The following is a 20,609-nucleotide window of genomic DNA, read 5'->3' on the forward strand; positions in this document are numbered from 1 at the left end:
ACACACACACACACACACACACACATATATATATATATATATTTTTTTTTTTTTTTTTGAGACACAGTCTCGCTCTGTCACCCAGGCTGGAGTGCAGTGGCGCGATCTTGGCTCACTGCAAGCTCCGCCTCCCGGGTTCCCGACGTTCTCCTGCCTCAGCCTCCTGAGTAGCTGGGACTACAGGCGCCCGCCACCTCGCCCGGCTAGTTTTTTGTATTAGTAGAGACGGGGTTTCACCGTGTTAGCCAGGATAGTCTTCATCTCCTGACCTCGTGATCCGCCCGCCTCGGCCTCCCAAAGTATTGGGGTTACAGGCTTGAGCCACGGCGCCCGGACAATATAAAATATTTGAAAAAGACATTGGCCAAATATAACACCATAGCAGCATACGGTATGTTCATATGCCAGCTACCACAAATTTCAGACCATGGCGCATGTGTAAGTGTTACTTTTCCCTCTGCTATGTAATGAGAATATGAAACTTTGCATAATTTTTTTTGTTACTATATTAACTATATTAACGTTTAGTAGCGGGTAAAATACGTTTCTAATGAAAAACTGCAGATTATCTCTCTGTATGTTTTCCTTTTCAGTTCTGACAAAAATATGTAAACAGATAAATAACTCACTTTTTTAAATAAAAGAATACTATAAATCATTTACTTTCCTGACATCTGACAGTCAAAAAAGGAATTCAGCTCGATACCACGTAGTGTGTATTTTTCTCATGAGACTGAGGAATTCTGTTCTGCTCTCATTAATGAAAACACAAGCATGATTCTAATTAGCCTGAATGTGCCCTGGAAACGCATAAATCCCTTAATCAGATATGAGAGAGGAAGGCTGGTCACCACCTCTAAATGCCAAATTTATTATGTTCTAAAAAAATCTGTTCTTTCTTCTAATTAAAATTATAGCCTCCATAATGAACATAACATAATTACAGATCCAATAAATTAATCAAAGAATCACTTTTTGTTTCACTACATTAAAAACCTATTCTAATAGTTTTATTAATAAACCCGCTCTTATATCTCCTCGGAAGGTGTTAAGTTGTTAATAATTACAGGGACTATAATTGTTCAAGTGAGTAGATATCCTCCCTTCAAGTGAGTATATCTCCAACCAAAGCTACTAAAATACTTTGAAAAATTTCACACTGTCAAATTCATAGTAGCAATTATCCCAACATCCACTCCCAGTAAATTTACAAATCCCTTTTCTTTTTCTTTTTTTTTCTTTTCTTTCTTTTTTTTTTTTTTTTTTTTTTTTTTTTTTTTTAGTATTTTCCACTGTCAGTGTGAGGAGCTTTCTCCTTTTTAGTAATGGTACTTAAGCTTGCTCCCCAAATCATTTATATTATGATGTCTTTTATTTTCATTCTTTGGAGTAGAGATGGATACTTACACCTATTCTTCTATTTAATCATCTTAATATCACTTCTAAAAACAAGTACACGTGCAATTTACTTAATTTTTTCTGCTTTTTACAAAAAAAAAAAAAATGACTAGATTAAGTCTAACATAAGATTTTGGACCTTGTTGGCATAATGCTGAAAAGGCACAAGTAAATTCAAATCATGGAAATTACATGAATACTTCAGGTAGATTGCCAATTATTCGGTTATTTGGTAAAATATTACGCATTGTAATGATGTTTATGACATCAGGAAAGTAACTTCCCCTTAACCTGTAAACTGTCAAGTATTTTTCTCCAAATGATTTTAGACCATCATTTTTTTGATCCTTTGGGAAGTTCGATTTACCTCAAATTTCAAGCCCACATCTAAAATGTGCGTCCTTGTAGTGGTTTACCATGTTCCATCTGCAGTTTCTCCTGCACTCGGGATACTCTGTATTCAATGTCCTTTGAGTCAATAATCCCAGAGACTTGAAGCCAGAGTAGTTGACCTTTTCTAATTCACACACACGGTACACACTTTCACATTATATAATAAAGTACTTGTTGCTTTTTTTTATCTTTCCAGGTGACACCATGAAGATTATTAAATCAGTGAAATATGACGTCTATTATTAAATAGAGTAGGACTAACCTGCTATAAAGAAATACTGATTTAGGAAAATTGATTTGAGACACTTATGTGGCAACTTCAAAATGTAAAAATACATAGTTCAACAACATATAGGTGTTTTGTATGAAAAGCTCAATTTGTTGGTAAGTGTATGCAGACAATCCCACATCTGCCTACTCCCCAACATATTCACCAAAAAAAGAAAAATTGAAAGGAGACAAATTACTACTTCTTATTCTGCACATTTTAAGGACAAAAGGAAAACTACTGACAAGCTGGGAAAGGAAGCTTATTTATGACTACTTTTCTGTTACCAAACAATACATAACACCGTTATTTTTCTGGTATCCTTAGTATTACGTAAGAACCGGGTAGATTGCCCTGCTCATATTCTCACCACTGCCATTCACAGCAAAATGGCTTCATGCCAAATGAGTCTCTGTTTTGTTTGCAATTTATTGTCAAAAAAAGAGATGTCATTTTATTTATTTATTTATTTATTTATTTATTTATTTATTTATTTTGACAGAGTGTCTCTCTGTCGTCCAGGCTGGAGTGCAGTGGCACGATCTTGGCTCACGGCAACTTCCACCTCCCAGGTTTAATCTATTCTCCTGCCCCACCCTCCCGAGTGGCTGGGACTACAGGCACGAGCCACCACTCCCAGCTAATTTTTTATTTTTATTTTTAATAGAGACGAGGTTTCACCGTGTTGGCCAGAATGGTCTTGATCTCTTGACCTCGTGATCTGCCCGCCTTGGCCTCCCAAAATGCTGGGATTACAGTTGTGAGCCACCGCTCCCTGCCTATAATTCTTTAATCTCCAAGATGATGCATGGAGGAAGACGTTACAAAGCATTTGCAGATCTCCTCTACTTCCTCCACCCTATTGTAAGAAAAGGGTATAATTCTAACTTATTATGTTTATCAGACTTACAAATGATGAAGATGAAGGAATATTAGATAGTAAGTCACACTAACATGGTCAGATTATGGTGTTCTTTTACTGTTTTCAAATTGCAATGGCATATTTTTGTGCTTAAATTGTAATGTGCACAGAATGTGGAGAAATAGGACTATATTCTTATGCTAATGATTCTGATGACACTGACAATTGTATAAAAAAAGAACCTATTTTATGACAATTATGAAATTTTAATCTTCAGTTCCTCTTTACATTCTATTTTAATGTGTATTTGTGTTATATCAGTATGTAACAGAGTTATCTAAAAATTAACAATAAAAAGAAAAATTCCCAGTTTACAATAGGGATTATAGCTTATAAATTAGACCAAGGATTTTGAATAAAACTATGTATATTGGCTCAGATTTATTCCCACCTCTGTGGAATAAGATATTATTAAGCACAGATTACAGAGAATTTATGAAGAATAACTATGGTTTTCTTAATTATTTTAATGATTATTTCCTTCTTTCTAATTTAATGGGTATTCAACACACTGTTCATTTGGGGATTTTATGTTTAATACTACTAATAAAATTAAATGAAAAAGATATATGATACCATTAAAGTAGCAAGTAAGAAAAATGTTAGTGCTGAAATAACTCTTTATTTAGTAGGTACCAAGAGATACAAATGAAAATCATATTTCATGAGGTAACTCTTCTATTGAAAACTATTAAACTGTGAGGCATATTTATCTCTTCCTCCCTGTAGAGGTATAAACACAAAGCATGTTTTTAAATCATAAATTATACTATTTATGGGATATTAAAAATGACCTCCAAATAAACAGAATAGAAAAACTGCAAAAGTTCCAAAGCTTTACCATATATGAAAACAAAACTTTTATTTCATCTGCTCAAATTGCAATGATAAAATCAACCATCATTATGAATGAATTATCTATATAGCAGTTTAAATAATTACTAAATAAAATCTTATTTCATAGAAACTTATGTATGAAATGCAATAAAGAATTTACCTTGTGCATGAAGAAATAGACATGTTTCTTGGAGAAGAGCATAAACAAGAATACAACTATTTTAGAAGATTTTTATAGATTCCCTAAAATATTAATAAAGGTTTTTTTATAGTAGCCATTTAAATATAATCTGTAAGGGTTAGTCATTTACATTCTTAAGGATCACAGAAATATGCTATTTTATCACATTTCATATATAAGTTTCTATTAAATAACTAAAAGGAAAATTTACTATTTTATTTTCTATTTGTTATCTGTGTGCTTAGCTTGTATTTAATCTTAATAAATATATAAAAACAATTTTCTTGGATTTTGAAACAATAGAAAACCCCTCCTAAAAAGTTTAAATATTTTCCTAAGAACCGTATGTAACAATAGTATTTTTTTAACAAGCTATTTTGAAGTATGCCTTAGATCAGCTTGAAAGCAATTTTAAGTTGTAAAACCATATGAGTACTTTGCCTTCTAAAAATAAAGTTAAACTAAAAAAATTTAAGAACTAAGTGATAAAAAGTATTCAGTACGTTTACTTTAAATGCTTGTATTTATTACTAATAACTGCATAGCTAACACAGAATCATTGCATCTAGCAATGATCTTTGGGATGACATCAATGATGTCAAAAGAGTGGTTATTAAGAAAATATCACAAATCTTTATTTCTGACTGTTCAATGAAGTAATTCGGTATTGAAATGTGGTACTAGACATGATTATTTTAATTTCCAGAATATTCTAATACACTGAAAAAAATACTTCATCATCATAATTGAGAAGAAGCTTTTCTCTTTCTTTCTGTGTCTAAATTTTAGCACTTACAAGCAGTTTTTAACACTGATGAAATTTAACTTTTCAATCTTTTTCTTTTATTTAGTCTCTAAGAAATGTACTTTGTCCCAAGTTACTAAAGTTTTCTTCTGTTTTCATTTAAATATATATATGTGCATATATATATTATGTGTATATGTATATATATAATGTGTATATTATGTATATATGTATATACACACATATATATATGTGTGTATATATATTATTTTTTTTCTCTCATTGCATTGCTTTGGTGCCTTTGTAGATAATCGAATAACCATATAATTGTGGGTCTATGTCTGGGCTTGGTGTGCTATTCTTTTGATATATGTGCATATCTTTACTCAAACACTATACTGTCTTGATTATTATAGCTTTAAATTTACTATTACTTTGCTACTTTAAAAGACTACTTTTGATTATTTTAAAGGTTATTATCAACATTCTAAAGCTTTTGGATTTCCACACACATTTGTAAATCCACTTGTCAATTCATAAACATAATTCTGCTGGAACTATAATCGGAATTGCGTTGATCTATAGATCAATTTAGTAAGAATGGACATATTAACAATATTGAGTCTTTCCAAAATAAACTGATCATAGACACATGGACAAGCAAAAAATATATATATACACACACACACATATATTTATATATTTATATATGTGTGTGTATATATATATAAATTTCTACTATAAGTAATATCCGGATAATTTGGTATGTGACTATTTTATATGAGATTTAGGTACCATGGAGGATGGCTAAAAGGAAATCTTGCTCATGTAAAAGGCCCTGAATGTTTCAAACAAAGTCTACTTGTTAGTTTGCTCCTTTGTCCAGTAAACTGGAAGCATCATCTCAAGCCCACAGTTTACTAATAAAAATGTCATCAGTAAGTCAATGTTACTGCTTCTTTACTGTTTGATATAAAAATAAAACAATATTAATGTGAGTGATCAAACACCAAATGTCATTTCTTCAGAGTCAGAATGGTGTTTTATAGAGAGACTCTGCTAAGGTACAGTATTTTTGAACAACAGGAACAGCAACATTTTATCAGTGCCATGGCTATAATTTTGATAGTGAATGATATAAAGTTGGACAAGGGAAACTAGATAAGGCCTATAAATTCCAAGACAACACATAGAAATGTGACTTGTATTTTACAGAAGTTTAGTTGGCACTAAATTGGTTGACACTTTTCTGTCCTATAGTCATAGTTTGCCCACTTTGACATGCCACCCAAGTGACAGGATTCCACCAATTGAAATAATGATCAATACATAGTCCTCACAGTGCAATTTATTATTAACTTATTAGGATCAATTTGAATTAGTTTATACAAAACAAAGGGCTTATGTGTACATTTTCAAAGTCTGATATGGAAAAATTATGAAAGAAGTAAAAAATACTATGACAGTTGTGAATTTTCCTCTTTTTTTTAAAAAAAAAAAACAAATCTATAGGCTTTCAAACTAATTTGTCTGCAAATATCTTTTTATACATCACTTTTTGAATATCTAATTAAATATTGCTTACAACATAGTAAACATAAAAATGAAACAATAAAACAAAACATACAGAGGGCGCCATATCTATACTGCCTGATATGGTTTGGCTGTGTCCCCACCCAAATCTCAACTTGAATTGAGCTCCCAGAATTCCCACGTGTTGTGGGAGGGACCCAGAAGGCGGCGGTAATTGAATCATGGGGTCTGGTCTTTCCTGTGGTACTCTCATGATGGTGAACAAGTCTCACGAGATCTAATGGTTTTATCAGGGGTTTCTGCTTTTGTTTCTCTCTTATTTTCTCCTGCTGCTGCCATGTCAGAAGTGCCTTTCACCTCCCACTATGATTCTGAGGCCTCTCCAGCCATGTGGACCTGTAAGTCCAATTAAACATCTTCTTCTTCTCAGTCTTGGGTATTTTTTTTTTTTCAGCAGCATGAAAATGCATTAATACACTGCTTCAGAACTACATCTATCCATATATCTATGTTTCTATGTATCTATATATCTTTATATGTGAATGTGCATATATATATTTATGTATTTATGTGTGTGTAGATATTTATCCGTCTATCCATCTCTCTGTTTATCTGTTTATCTATATTTTGACTTTCTAAGAAAGTCACTAATCTCAGATGACCATAAAACACACAAATGTCAATATAAAACAGAAAATCATAAATTAAAAATACAAACAACTTAGAATACAATAATTTCCTTCCATTTGAAAGACAGATGGTTTTTTTTTTTAACTAAACAAATATTTGTACAAAACAATAATGTCCCACAATTCAATTAAAAACCTGATGCAAGAATTACACAGGTAGGTCATGGTGTGTGAGTGAGGCACATTCGAAATAGCTTACAAGCATATGAAAGAATGTTTGACTATCATAAGGAAATAATATCTTATTATTTACACATACCTGAATTTTAGGTCATCATCTTGTTTATATGCTGTGTGATTTGATTTCATTTGTCTCCTGACACTTGAAACCTCACTTATAAATTGTGAAGGACAAATAAATGTAAGCATGTATACTAGGTTGAAATATATCAGTACATTGTGAATTTCATGTGATAATATATACAGTACACAGAAACAGATTGAAAACATCAGTGAAAAAAACAAATTATATGGCCAGACACTGTGGCTCACATCTCTACTGCAGCACTTTGGGAGGCCAAGGCAGGGGGATCACTCAAGGTCAGGAAATCAAGACCATCCTGGCCAAAACGACGAAACCCTTTGTCTACCAAAAGTATAAAAAATTAGACGGGTGTGGTGTGGGCACCTGTAAGCTACTCAGGAGGCTGAGCAGGAAGAATCCCTTGAACCTGGGAGGTGGAAGTTGTAGTGAGCCTAGATTGTGCCACTACACTCCAGCCTGGGTGACAGAGAGATAGACTCTGTTAAAAAAAAAAAAAAAAAAAATCAGAAAACCAAACCAAAACAAATTATCTTATATAATATTCCTTCAGCTAAACTTCTCTAGCAAACATTAATTTTGATATTATCTTTCTAATTTTAGAATCCTACACTAGACTAAATAACAGCAGGTCTAAAGAACATACGGAAATATTATAAAAGAGTAGTAGAAAGAAAAATAAGGAAAAGTTCATACAGTCCTGCCTCACTTAACACTAGGGATATGTTCTGAGAACTTCATCGTTAGGCAATTTCTTCACTGCGTGAACATCACAGTGTGTACCACAGAAACCTAGACGGTGTAGCGTGCTACACACCTGGGCTATATGGCGTACTCTATTGCTTCTAAGTTACAGACGTGAACAGCATATTGCTGTACAGAATAATGTAGGCAATTGTAACACAATGGCAAGTATTTGTGTATCCAAACATATCCAAATATAGAAAAGGTACCATAAAAGTAGAGTATTAAAGATTAAAAATGACATACCTATATGGGGCACTTATTATGACTGCAGCTTGTAGAACTGAAATTTGCCCTGAGTAGTGTGTGAGCAGTGAATGAATATGAAGGCCTAGGCCATTACTGTACACATGTGGACTTTATAAACAATGTACACTTAGGCTACACTAAATTTATACACAATATTCTTCTTCTGCAATAATAAATTCACCCTAGCTTACTGTAATGTTTTTTATTTTATAAACTTTTTCATTTTTTGAACTTTTTGACTCTTTTGCGATAACACTTAGCTTAAAACACAAACACACACAGCCGTACAAGAATATTTTATGTCCTTATCCTATCTTTTTCTATTTTTCATTTTACTTTAAACTTTTGGAACATTTTATTAAAAACTAAGACACAAGGTCAGACACGGTGGCTCACACCTGTAATCCCAGCACTTTGGAGGCAATGGTGGGCAGATCACTTAAGGTCAGCAGTTTAAGACCAGCCTGGCCAACATGGTGAAACTCCATCTCTACTAAACACACACACACACACACACACACACACACACACACACACACACAAATTATCTGGACATTCTAGCGCAGGTCTGCATTCCCAACTACCTGGGAGGCTGAGGCAGGAGAATTGCTTGAACCCGGGAGGCAGAGGTTGCAGTGACCTGAGATGGCACCACTGTACTCCAGTCTGGGCTACGGAGTGAGACTCTGTCTCAAAAACAAAACAAAAAGAACTAAGACACAAACATTAACCTAGACCTTCACCAGATCAGGATCATCAATTTCACCACCTTTCACCTCCACATCTTATTCCATTGGAAGGTCTCCAGGGACAGTAATATGCATTGAGCCATCATCTTCTATAATAACAAAACCTTATTCTGGAATACCTCCTGAAGGTCCTGCTTGAGGCTGTTTTATGGCTCTTTTTAATAATAGAAGGAATACATGCTAAAATAACAATAAAAAGTATAGTATAGTAAATATATAAACCAATGACATAGTCATTTATTATCCTTATTAAATATTATGTACTATATATAATTGTACATGCTACACTTTTATAGGACTGTCATCACAGTTGGTTTACAACAGCAGCACCACAAACAGGTGAGTCATGTGCGCACTACAACATTTGAATTTTACAGTTCCATTATGATTTTGTGGGACCACTGATGTCTATGTGGTCTGTCATTAACTGGAATGTTGTTACGTGGTGCATGACAGTATTGCCTTTGAGGAAAATTCTGGTGATCTGAGTTTTCAAGCAATCTGCCCAAACTGTTCCTCATTTTCACTTAAGTTTGTGTTTTGATCTGAATGTTTGTGTACCCCCAAATTCATAGGTTAAAATCCTAATCCCCAAGGTGATGGCCTTTACAGGTTGGGCTCTTGGGAGGTAACTAAATCATGAGGGTAGACAAATGTGATGTGTCCTTATTAAAAAGGCTCCAGAGGACTGCTTTATCATTCCTCCTTGTGAGGACACAGCAAGAGAGTGACATCTGGCCAGGCGCGGTGGCTCACGCTTGTAATCCCAGCACTTTGGGAGGCCGAGGTGGGCGGATCACGAGGTCAGGAGATCAAGACCACGGTGAAACCCCGTCTCTACTAAAAATACAAAAAATTAGCCAGGCGCGGTGGCAGGCGCCTGTAGTCCCAGCTACTCAGGAGGCTGAGGCAGGAGAATGGCGTGAACCCGGGAGGCGGAGCTTACAGTGAGCCAAGGTCGAGATAGTGCCACTGCACTCCAGCCTGGGCTACAGAGCCAGACTCTGTCTCAAAAAAATAAAAAAAATAATAAAAAATTAAAAAGAGAGTGACATCTATGAGACACGGGCCCTTACTAGACTGAATCTGTCAGTGCCCAGCCTCCAGAACTAGGAGAAATAAAGGTTTGTTGTTTGTAAGTTATCCAGTTTATGGTACTTTTGTTATAGCATCTTGAGCTGACTAAGAGTTTGTCTTGTGAAAATTTAAGAGAGAAACAATTTATGAAACATTGTATCCATGAGGTGCATGTAAATTTTAGACAGAACTCACTCTGGAACAGAATATGAGGAAGCCATATGCTGAGCATACCACTTTATAGCACCACAAGGCCTTGTTAATATACATAAATTTTTTATTGGATTCTAATGTATTTTCCTCCATATGATGGCAAATAGTCTATAAAATTATTCTTCTTAATTCTTGTATTTGTAGTGTAGACACAGCAAAAATTACATCCAAGTTATGGCTAATATAATTTCCAAGTGATTGACCTTCTCTTCTCACTGGCATGTTTTGTATATTTGAATCTAATTGAACTAAACATAACAGAAAATTCAGGCATGGAGCCAACATCTTTCTTGATTGACCCTGTTCTGAATGCCAACTCCTGAAGGAGCTTCAAGAACAGACCAACCACTCCAGGCAGTGTTTAAAATAGATTCTGCTGCTAAGCAGCACAGCACAGCTATACACCTGCTACAACGGGGAAGAGCTTCTCCTAGATGTTACATGTGTTTAACAGCAGGCAAACATTGCCATTTGTCACCTCTATGGCATTTCCTGGTGGAGTTTGTGTAACACACTGAGTTTTCTTGGAGGAACCAGTTGGAGTATTAGTCAAACAATCCATCTCTTTTCAGTGCTTGATAAGAATTCAAATAGATAATTCAAATGGATAAGAATTCAAATGGATAATGAACAATCTTGTAGTTTTACCTACCATTCTTATAATTGTCACTGTAAAGAAAGTCTATAAGATTGCCTTTGAGCTCTGAAAGGAAGGCTGTAATCTAAAGCAAGTAAAGTTGTGGAAGATCTTACTATGAGAACAACTCTAAAAATGGGGCAGATTATGGAAAAAAAAAGAAAAAGCAATGGAATGATTTTTTCCTTGTCAGTGCTGAAGTCAGGCAGGTAATAAAAATTGTTTTATCTAATAGGTGTTGAGAATACTTTTGCAAATATTAAAGTCAACATGGCTATAACAAGCCCAAGTTCTCCAGGAGAAATGCGTGCATTTAAAATGGAATCCAAAATTTACAGAGTACAATAATAAGAGCCCTCTTACATTTTCATTTAATCACATGTATATGGCCATCTTGTCCATTTTGAGGTGGGTGGCAGGGCTTTAGGGAAAGCTCCAAATAATGAGTAGGCTTAAATATCAACTAATGTCCAACCTTTTAGACATTAGAGATGATTCTGAATACATTTCTTTTCAATATAACTACATATTAAATCTAGATGTTAGGGAAAGAAACACATTTTGCTCCTGGGATCTCTTTAGAAACTATTATTCAGTGAAATGCTAAATGACATATAAGAATTTCTAGTAATAAATATGATGGTTTTGTCTCAAACAGCCGGGTTATAAGAAAGATGTACATTAATTATGAAAATTAGTAAAGCTGTTGACCCTTCCTTGGGCTGATGACTGCATAGTTCTGAAATGTATCTATATCCCTCGAACGGAAAGGAATGCTTACTTCTTTAGCTTACTTTCTGTTTTAGAAGCATTGAGATTTCCTCTGGAAACTCCAGGGAAATTTCCCCAGAAATTCTAATTGACTGAAATTGAGCATAAGCCCATTTAAGAACCAATGGTTCTCCAGGAAATATAATTACTGTGAGACAAATTAATTTGAGAGATATGTATTGATAAGCATTCACTGAGGCGTGGAGCCCTGTGGGGAGGCAACGATTATTCAATAACATTAGAATTCTGTTTAAAAAAAGGGAGAATTGATGCTAAGCAGTTTCTTCACGCATCTGCTACACTAAGATTTAAATGTTAAAATACATGAAAATTAAAATTATGTTTGAAAGATTCACTGCATTTTTAGAGAAAAACACATAGTGAGATATAACACTAAATAGAGGATAGGTGGATAGATTAGACAGATAGATGGATAGAGAGATATTTCATGACTCTCATGGTTATAGGGAATTGTCATTTAATGGTATTGATGGAATTAAACTGTAAAAGAAACATACTATTTCAGGTGGCAACAGTGAAGTACCAGCATGATTCCAAAATAAACTAAAATTACTGTATCAAGTAGTGAACTAATCTATTATTAGAGGGTGTGAAGCTAGTTGGTATCAGACAAACAGAGTAACAGAAAAGAATAATACTTTTTTCCTTTTTATTAACCTTTTAGTTTCCTTTTTGCTTTAATAGAAAGCTAAGGATTAATGTGAGTAAATGTGAAAGTCGCTCCCTCTCCAATATTTTCTGCAGCATATCAAAACATCTTTCCCAGTACTTGTTACAATCACTATATTCTCTTCCTTAGTATAAAATATTGTAGTGTGTGCCTATTTAAAAGAATTCATTAAAAATTACTTCCCCTCATTTTACAGATAGTTATATGTGCATTTTAAGATAATTCATTTTCTCATAGAAATTCAGACATCATTTTGAAATCTCTTAACTCCAGAGTTAGCACTATCCATTATTTTGTAATACTTAGATGCTTATAAAAACGATGAATGCTAATACTTATATAGTTATTTGTAAAACTGAGATATTGATCATCTTTATTCTTCTATTTAGACAACTGAATTATGACTGTTTTGACCAATACTGTTTTCACATCACAAAGTGAACATGAGAACAACAATGTAGTGTAACTACTCTCATGTCCTTATGTTTTAATATGAGTACAAATGAAATACTAAAGGTCACCAGGCATGCAGAAAGGAGGAGGTAATTCTAAACCTGAAAGCCGAAAACTAACAAACACACAAAAAGGTTTCCACAAGATTGCTGAAGAATTTAAGCAAAATTTGAATCATTTTTGGGAAGAAGACAGGCAAAAGAATACTTTGAAAGTAATTTTATTTATTTATTTATTTAGAGACAGAGTCTCACTCCTTCGCCTAGGCTAGAGTGCAGTGGTATGATCTCAGCTCACAGCAACCTCTGCCTCCCAGTTTCAACTGATTCTCCTGCCTCAGCTTCCTAAGTAGCTGTGATTACAGGTGCCCGTCACCACACCGGGCTATGTTTTGTATTTTTAGTAAAGGTGGGTTTTCACCATGTTGACCAGGCTGGTCTCAAACCCCTAACCTCAGGTGATCCGCCCACCTCGGCCTCCCAAAGTGCTGGGATTACACGCGTGAGCCACTGCATCTGGCCGGGTAGCAATTATTTTTAACAATTTGAGAACAGTTATTTTTCACAAAGAAAAGTTACAATTACCATAGAAGAAAAAGCAGAAGACAGAGAAGAAAAGTAAAGTACAGAGGAAGAGGAGAAGGGCAAGGGAGAAGGAGGAGCAGAAGAGAAAGAATGGAGGAGATGAAGAGCCGGAGAATGGAAACAGAACACAGTAGAATACATAGAACAGATAAGCATTTTGATGTGGTAAGGATGCATATTGCTTCAAGTGTTTAAAAAACGCACACACAAAGTAAAATGTATTTCTTATTATAGGCTGTGATCAGAATATTTAGAAAACTTCTATTCTAGAAGGTTGATAATATGTATTTATTATAAATACTATTACGTTTTTAATATTTATGACTTATAAATACATTTTTTCCACAAAGGCCATAACATATTTTCAAAACCAAATTCTAATTTACTGTTTAATAAAATAACCTTATAATACTGTATCAAAACTTCAGATTGAGATATATGACTACTTTAAACTTCTGTCAATATTGTCAATGTACATAATTAATAGCTAAACCAAAACTTGTGACCAAAACAATTCTATGAAGATATGGTGTCAAACATGTTTAAATTGTTGTTATACTCTTCAATTAGATTACACAAATACTTCTCAGATTTTTTATAGTCTATAGTTTGTAATTACTATTTTTAAAAAGGAAAAATAGTGTTTTTGAAGTGTATTTTATGTAATTCTTATATTTTCCATACTATTTCATACAGTTTATTAGGCTAAAATTAAATCTTAGTGGAAGAATAAAGACCTTCTGCTTGAAATTCCTTTGTATCGGAACAAATACAAGATCCACTATGAAACAATTAACTCCAGCTTCCTGACCATTATGGCTATGAGTACTAATTAAAATATTATTGATAAATATATTCATACATATATTATAAATTGTTTGAATTAATTCCAAACAAATTTATTTTATTTAAATTATAATAAGAACAACTAAGATAATTTTTGCTTAAGGTGTGAAATTAATTTCTTGAAGTAATATCTGGAATTTCCACATTTGTTTTTGAAGGTCATTATACATTTGCATAATATTTAGATCATATATGGAAAGGTTTGACTATAATTACTACTATCATTTATGGAGACAGATATGGTAATAAGATCTTCAACCAATTTTTATTTTTACCTATTTGTTAAAACAATTATTCTAAACAGTTAATAAGCTATAAAAGTAACAATACTGACATTCATTCTATGTTTTATTTGTATTCACTTGAACTAAACTCAGAGACATACCTCCAGTCAGAAAGTGAATATTTTCTTATATTTGCACTAAATATTACTTAATCAAGAAAAAGTAGTTAAAAAGCATATAGTGGGTGCTCAAATATGAATAATAACAACATTTTTCAAGCTTTTACTAAGATATTTACCACTAAGTTATTTACCATTTACCAATGTTTAAACCATTTTATCTAATTATACCTGGATTCTCAGATACAGATATGAATGCATTTGTTAATTTTAAAATGACACTTCTACATCTTTCATTTTTTTTTTCCATTTGAGACCATTCTATTAAACCGTAACTCCGCATTTTAGCAAGGAGCAGGACTAATAAATTTTAGATACCTTGACTTCTGATCATTTAACTTAACCTAGGCTTGCCAAAAGAATAGAAAATGATGTCCATATTCTAATCTCCCATCTCTAAATCCACTTTTTCATAGTCTGTACTGGAATGATAGGACCAGAAATCACTGGTGGACCTCAATTTCTGACTCCTTCGCCAGCTGGTTTTCTAGCAGAAGATTGGGAGCACTTAGGGGTGTGGGATGGTGGTAAAAGAGGATAATAGAATGTCTTTTTAATTTTTCTTCTAGCAGAGGCATTATCCTCTGAAAGTGATAGGTAGCTCTGGCCTCCCGCTCCTCTTGCCTCCATCAGAACTAGCCTTAAGCTATTGTGCCCTCTCAAAGACTCAAGCCACCTCCAAGCAATACTCCTTCCAGAGATGGCAGAGCACTAACTCTGCAGGACCATTCAACTGAGCTACTAGGTTTGATAAAGCCAACTTCTTTTCTCTCCAGTTTTGTTTCCTGTTGTAGATGCTTTCTGCTTCAGGTATTAGTCTGAATTATTTCCTCCCCCTACTTTTTTTTAAAAAATGTTTAATACTCACAATCCTCTACATTACATGACCTCTGTTGATAGATCTACTTGTCTTTGTTAAACTTGTATTTCCTGACTGGGCCTTGACTGAAGCTTTCCAAAATCCTCCCCTCTCAAAGATTAACTGTTGAACTTTCTAAACAATATACTCCTAAGAGTATTTTGAATTAGGTGGATATGGAACCATGAATAGTTAAGAAATGAAAATGTAAGTTTAGTGAAGGTCCTAGTTATCATAAAGTTTTTAGAGCTTTTTACATAATGAATATTTCAATGGGAAAAAAATCCAATTTTTCAAAGAAAAGTTACTCAACAAGTAATAGAATATTGTGTAAAGAGTGTTACCCACATTTGATAACCTAACTGAACAAATAAATGCTAAGAATAAGGGAAGAGATTAAGAGTAAATATAATTTTTGATATTTACTTTATCATAAGTTAAGTACATGTGAAAGAGAAATCAAACTTAAGGAAAAGGAGGGATATGGGAAAAAGAAAAGAAAGGGGGAAGAACAGAAAGAAAAAAGACACAGAAGAAAGGAAATAAACAAAAAAAAAGGTATGCAGAAACTTGAAGACTAGATTATTTTAGAAAACCCAATGTAATTTCATAGTGGAAATAGAATCACCTGCAAATAGCAATTTAGATGCTTTGGAAACTATTAATCTCACATTTAATATCAGATGATATTTTTGGCAAATGGTAAAGTGAATGAGGATCAAGCATAGTATGGTAATAAAATGCAAGTTTGATTAACGTTTTTTTGAGGAATGAAATCCTGACACTCTCAATGTGTAATCTTGGAAAAATTATTTAATGCCTCAGAGTCTCAGTGTCCTAACCTGTACAGTAGAAGATAGTCATTCTCCGCTTCCAAAATTTAAGTTCATGCAAGAAGAACAAACACATATTTATCAAGAAACAGTCACATAGGAGCAGCAAAACCTATTATTATATTTCAAAAAGGCCTTTAAATTTTAATTATTTTAAAAAGGATAAATTAAATTGCTATCTTAAAGAGTCTTATGCTAGTCATTTTGACATCAACAAATTGAGTTCCTTTTCTGTACTATTCACTTTCCAAGGATCTAGGAATAAAGCTGAGATCAAAAAAGGGAAAAAAAATGCATCCCTAATCTCATGAAACATATACTTTAGTGGGAAGAGACAATTAATATGTATATAAAACATCTGATAGTGCTAACTATAGAAAATAATCTATAGCAGGCCAGGTGCGGTGGCTCACACCTGTAATTCCAGCACTTTGGGAGGCCAAGGTGGGTGGATCACCTGAGTTCAGGAGTTCGAGCCCAGCCTGGACAACATGGTGAAACCCCTTATCTCATAAAAATACAAAAATTAGTCTAGCCGGGTGTGATGGCGTGAGCCTGTAGTCCCAATTACTAGGGAGGCTGAGGCACAATAATTGCTTTAACTCAGGAGGCGGAGGTTGCAGTGAGCTGAGATTATGCCACTTCACTCCAGGGTGGATGACAGAACAAGACTCTGCCTCAAAAAAAAAAAAAAAAAAAAAAAAGAAGAAGAAGAAGAAAGAAAGAGGGAGGGAGGGAGGGAGTAAAAGAAAGAAAGGAAAGACAGAGAGAGAGAGAAAAAAAGAAAGAGAGAGAAAGAAAGAAAGAGAGAGAGAGAGAAAGAAAGAAAGAAAGAAAGAAAGAAAGAAAGAAAGAAAGAAAGAAAGAAAGAAAGAAAGAAAGAAAGAAGGACAGAAAGAAAGAAAGAAAGAAAGAAAGAAAGAAAGAAAGAAAGAAAGAAAGAAAGAAAGAAAGAAAGAAAGAAAGAAAGGAGGGAGGGAGGGAGGGAGGGAGGGAGGGAGGGAGGGAGGGAGGAAGGAAGGAAGGAAGGAAGGAAGGAAAGAAAGAGAAAGAAAGAAAGGAGGGAGGGAGGGAGGAAGGAAAGAAGGAAGGAGGAAGGAAGAAGGAAGGAAGGTAAAATTTAAAGTAGGAGTAGGGAGCTAGAGAGAGAAGAAGAGAGAGAGGTTGTGTGCTAATTTATTTAGGGTGCTCAGGAAATTCCCTCTCTAAGGTAATATTTGAGTATAGGCCCAGCGGAAGTGAGGGACAAACTACACAGGTATCTAGAAAAGAACATTCCTGGAGGAGGGAAGAGTCAGTGAAGGGACCTTGAAGCAGGGCCGCCTGATACCATGGAGGCACAGCAGCCAGGGCACCGCGGCAGAGCATGCATAAGGGGAGGTGATAGGAAAAGATGCCTGAAAAGCCAGCAGGAGCGATTTCTATGTTGGCCTTATTGATTATAGTTTGGATTTGAAATTTTACTTTTAGAGAGACAAAAAGTCATTTGAGTGTTTGAAAAGAAGAAGGGGGATGTGCTGTGGTTTAAAATCAGGCTACTGAAAAGTTATGAACATTTAGGATCTAGAATAAAAGCTGGATGGCATTGGGAGAATATTTTTCAAATAAGAGATGAAGATGGCTTTGAACAGCATCAACCTGCAGGTGTTATAAAATTTGGAATCCAGATCTATTTTTGAGGAAGTCTATAGAACCTCATGATGAAACAATAGGAGGAGGAACAATAGGAACTTCAACACTATGACATGAAATTTGCAAAATTATAACATTTAAAAATACAATCTGGGTATTGATTTGATAGTAAGCAATAGATGCTAAATATAGCAGAGATATAGGATGGAACCGAAGATACAAATGATAGGGCACAGTTTGTACAAGGACCAGAGTTAAAAAATATTAATACCTTGAATTTAAGAACTACAGATGTAAATATATATGATACACATATATCATATATATTTAAATTATATATATATGTGTATCATATATATAAATCATAAATGCATACATATTTAAATCATATTCACAAATATTTAAATTATAAATATATATGTATGTCATATATATTTAAATCCACAGTTCATATATATATGAACTACATATATCATATGTGTGTATGTATCATATATATATGATTATATATATATAATCTGAGGTTGGAGGAAGACTTTCATTTTGGGGAAAATCCAGTGGATGTATTCCAAGCCTCAGTTACCCGTATGCATTAACAAGTGCATATGTGTATGGACTTTAGATAAATAGTAGCTCCACACCAGAGAAATTGCCCAGTTTTATTATCCTCTTATTAATATAATAGAAATTCATTGTTTTTGAATAAGAATGGTAGGAAGGTTTATGACCTAGAACACTCATGACGAATGTACAACTTCACTGTGGTTGCAGAGAGGGAGATCAATGGAATAACTATGTAACAAGTGGTGGCATTATACTAGTGACATCAATTGAACTGGAAGGTTTATCCTGATATTCCTTTCCACACACAAATTTTTCATTAGCCATTTAGATTACTAATTAACTTAAAACAAAATTATACAATGGATATTTTATATTTTGAATAAGCATTACATTTTTGAAATCTAATTGACTAGGTCTGTCATCAGTGTTAATTAATTTAAGTAAAAATGGCTGTTAATGACATTCTGTGTAAGGTACTGGAGAAAACACGTTTATCAGGAAGACATAGTATCAGTCTTAATAATTTTATAGTCTAAAGTAATTTATTCAACGTTTCATGTAAAGATAATATCAAGTTCTAATATTAGATCATCTGGATAACATATAAGTCACACACATTTCAAGTATGTTGGAACCAAAAATTTTTAGAAACTAATTATTTCTAACATGTAGGCTTTGAAATTTCAGCTTTACTTACATTTCACATTTCTGATAATACACTTAAAATGCAGTATGTTTTAGTCCCCAGGCATTATTACACAAACAAAATGCTTAAACCATTTTGGCTAAATCTTGAAAAAGAAAACAAGAAATTTTAAAGATTCAACATTTAGTTCTTATTTAAATGAAGTTCTACATTTTGACTAATTACATAATTCCTTAGCAAGTGATTCTCAACTGCGCTTCACAAAATTTAAGACTTTTCACAAAATATAAAACTTTTACAATACATTATCTCAATAAGGACGTGTGATGGCAGGTTTTCAAATGAAAGTATTTCAAGATGTAATTACTTTTATCTAGCTGTAGATTTTTTTTTTTTTTAATGTATAAGACTGTATTTGGGTCAACTTATCTATTCTTAAGTCTTTAGATACTCATAAAATGAATGAATCAAATTTTCAATTAACAAAGTTGGCATTGTTATGAAGAAATAAAAGGATAATGTTTCATATTCTAAAGCATTTAATAAAGTTGTTCAGTTCTATAAATTAATAATATCGGCCGGGCGTGGTGGCTCACGCCTGTAATCCCAGCACTTTGGGAGGCCGAGGCGGGCGGATCACGAGGTCAAGAGATCGAGACCATCCTGGCAAACACGATGAAACCCCGTCTCTACTAAAAACACACAAAAAATTAACCGGGCGTGGTGGCGGGCGCCTGTCGTCCCAGCTTCTTGGGAGGCTGAGGCAGGAGAATGGTGTGAACCTGGGAGGCCGCAGAGCTTGCAGTGAGCGGAGATCGCGCCACTGCACTCCAGCCTGGGCGACAGAGCAAAACTCCGTCTCAAAAAAAAAAAAAAAAAAATCAATCACCTCACTTATGTAAATAAAATTCTGGACTAAAATTGTGTTTTAAGGTATGTTTTGGATTATCCACACTTAAGTACCTAAAACTTACACATTTTAATCCTAAATAAACCTTTGATATCAGTTTAGAAGATGCCTACGAAAGCAATTAGGCCCAGAAAATGTATACAACTTATTTAAAAACATTTACTGGCTAGTATCAGAGAAAACCACATACACTAATTAGGGTTAGCAAATGTGCAATATATACACAGTTACTTCCCCTTCTCTTCTCATGTAATCAGTAATTCAAGGTAGCTCCAATGTCAATAAAGCCTGAGTAAAGCTTCATATTTATTCCCATCAGAGTACATTCAACTACCACATTTATGTGGGATTAAAGAAAAGTATTTGGGGCCAGACGTGGTGGCTCATGTCTGTAATTCCAGCACTTTGGGAAACCGAGGTGGGTGAACCACGAGGTCAGGAGTTTGAGACCAGCCTAGCCAATATCGTGAAAAACTGTCTCTACTAAAAATACAAAAATTAGCTGGGTATTGTGGTGCAT

This window comes from Macaca mulatta, chromosome 6 (genome assembly GCF_049350105.2).
Source record: "Macaca mulatta isolate MMU2019108-1 chromosome 6, T2T-MMU8v2.0, whole genome shotgun sequence".
Classification (NCBI taxonomy): domain Eukaryota; kingdom Metazoa; phylum Chordata; class Mammalia; order Primates; family Cercopithecidae; genus Macaca; species Macaca mulatta.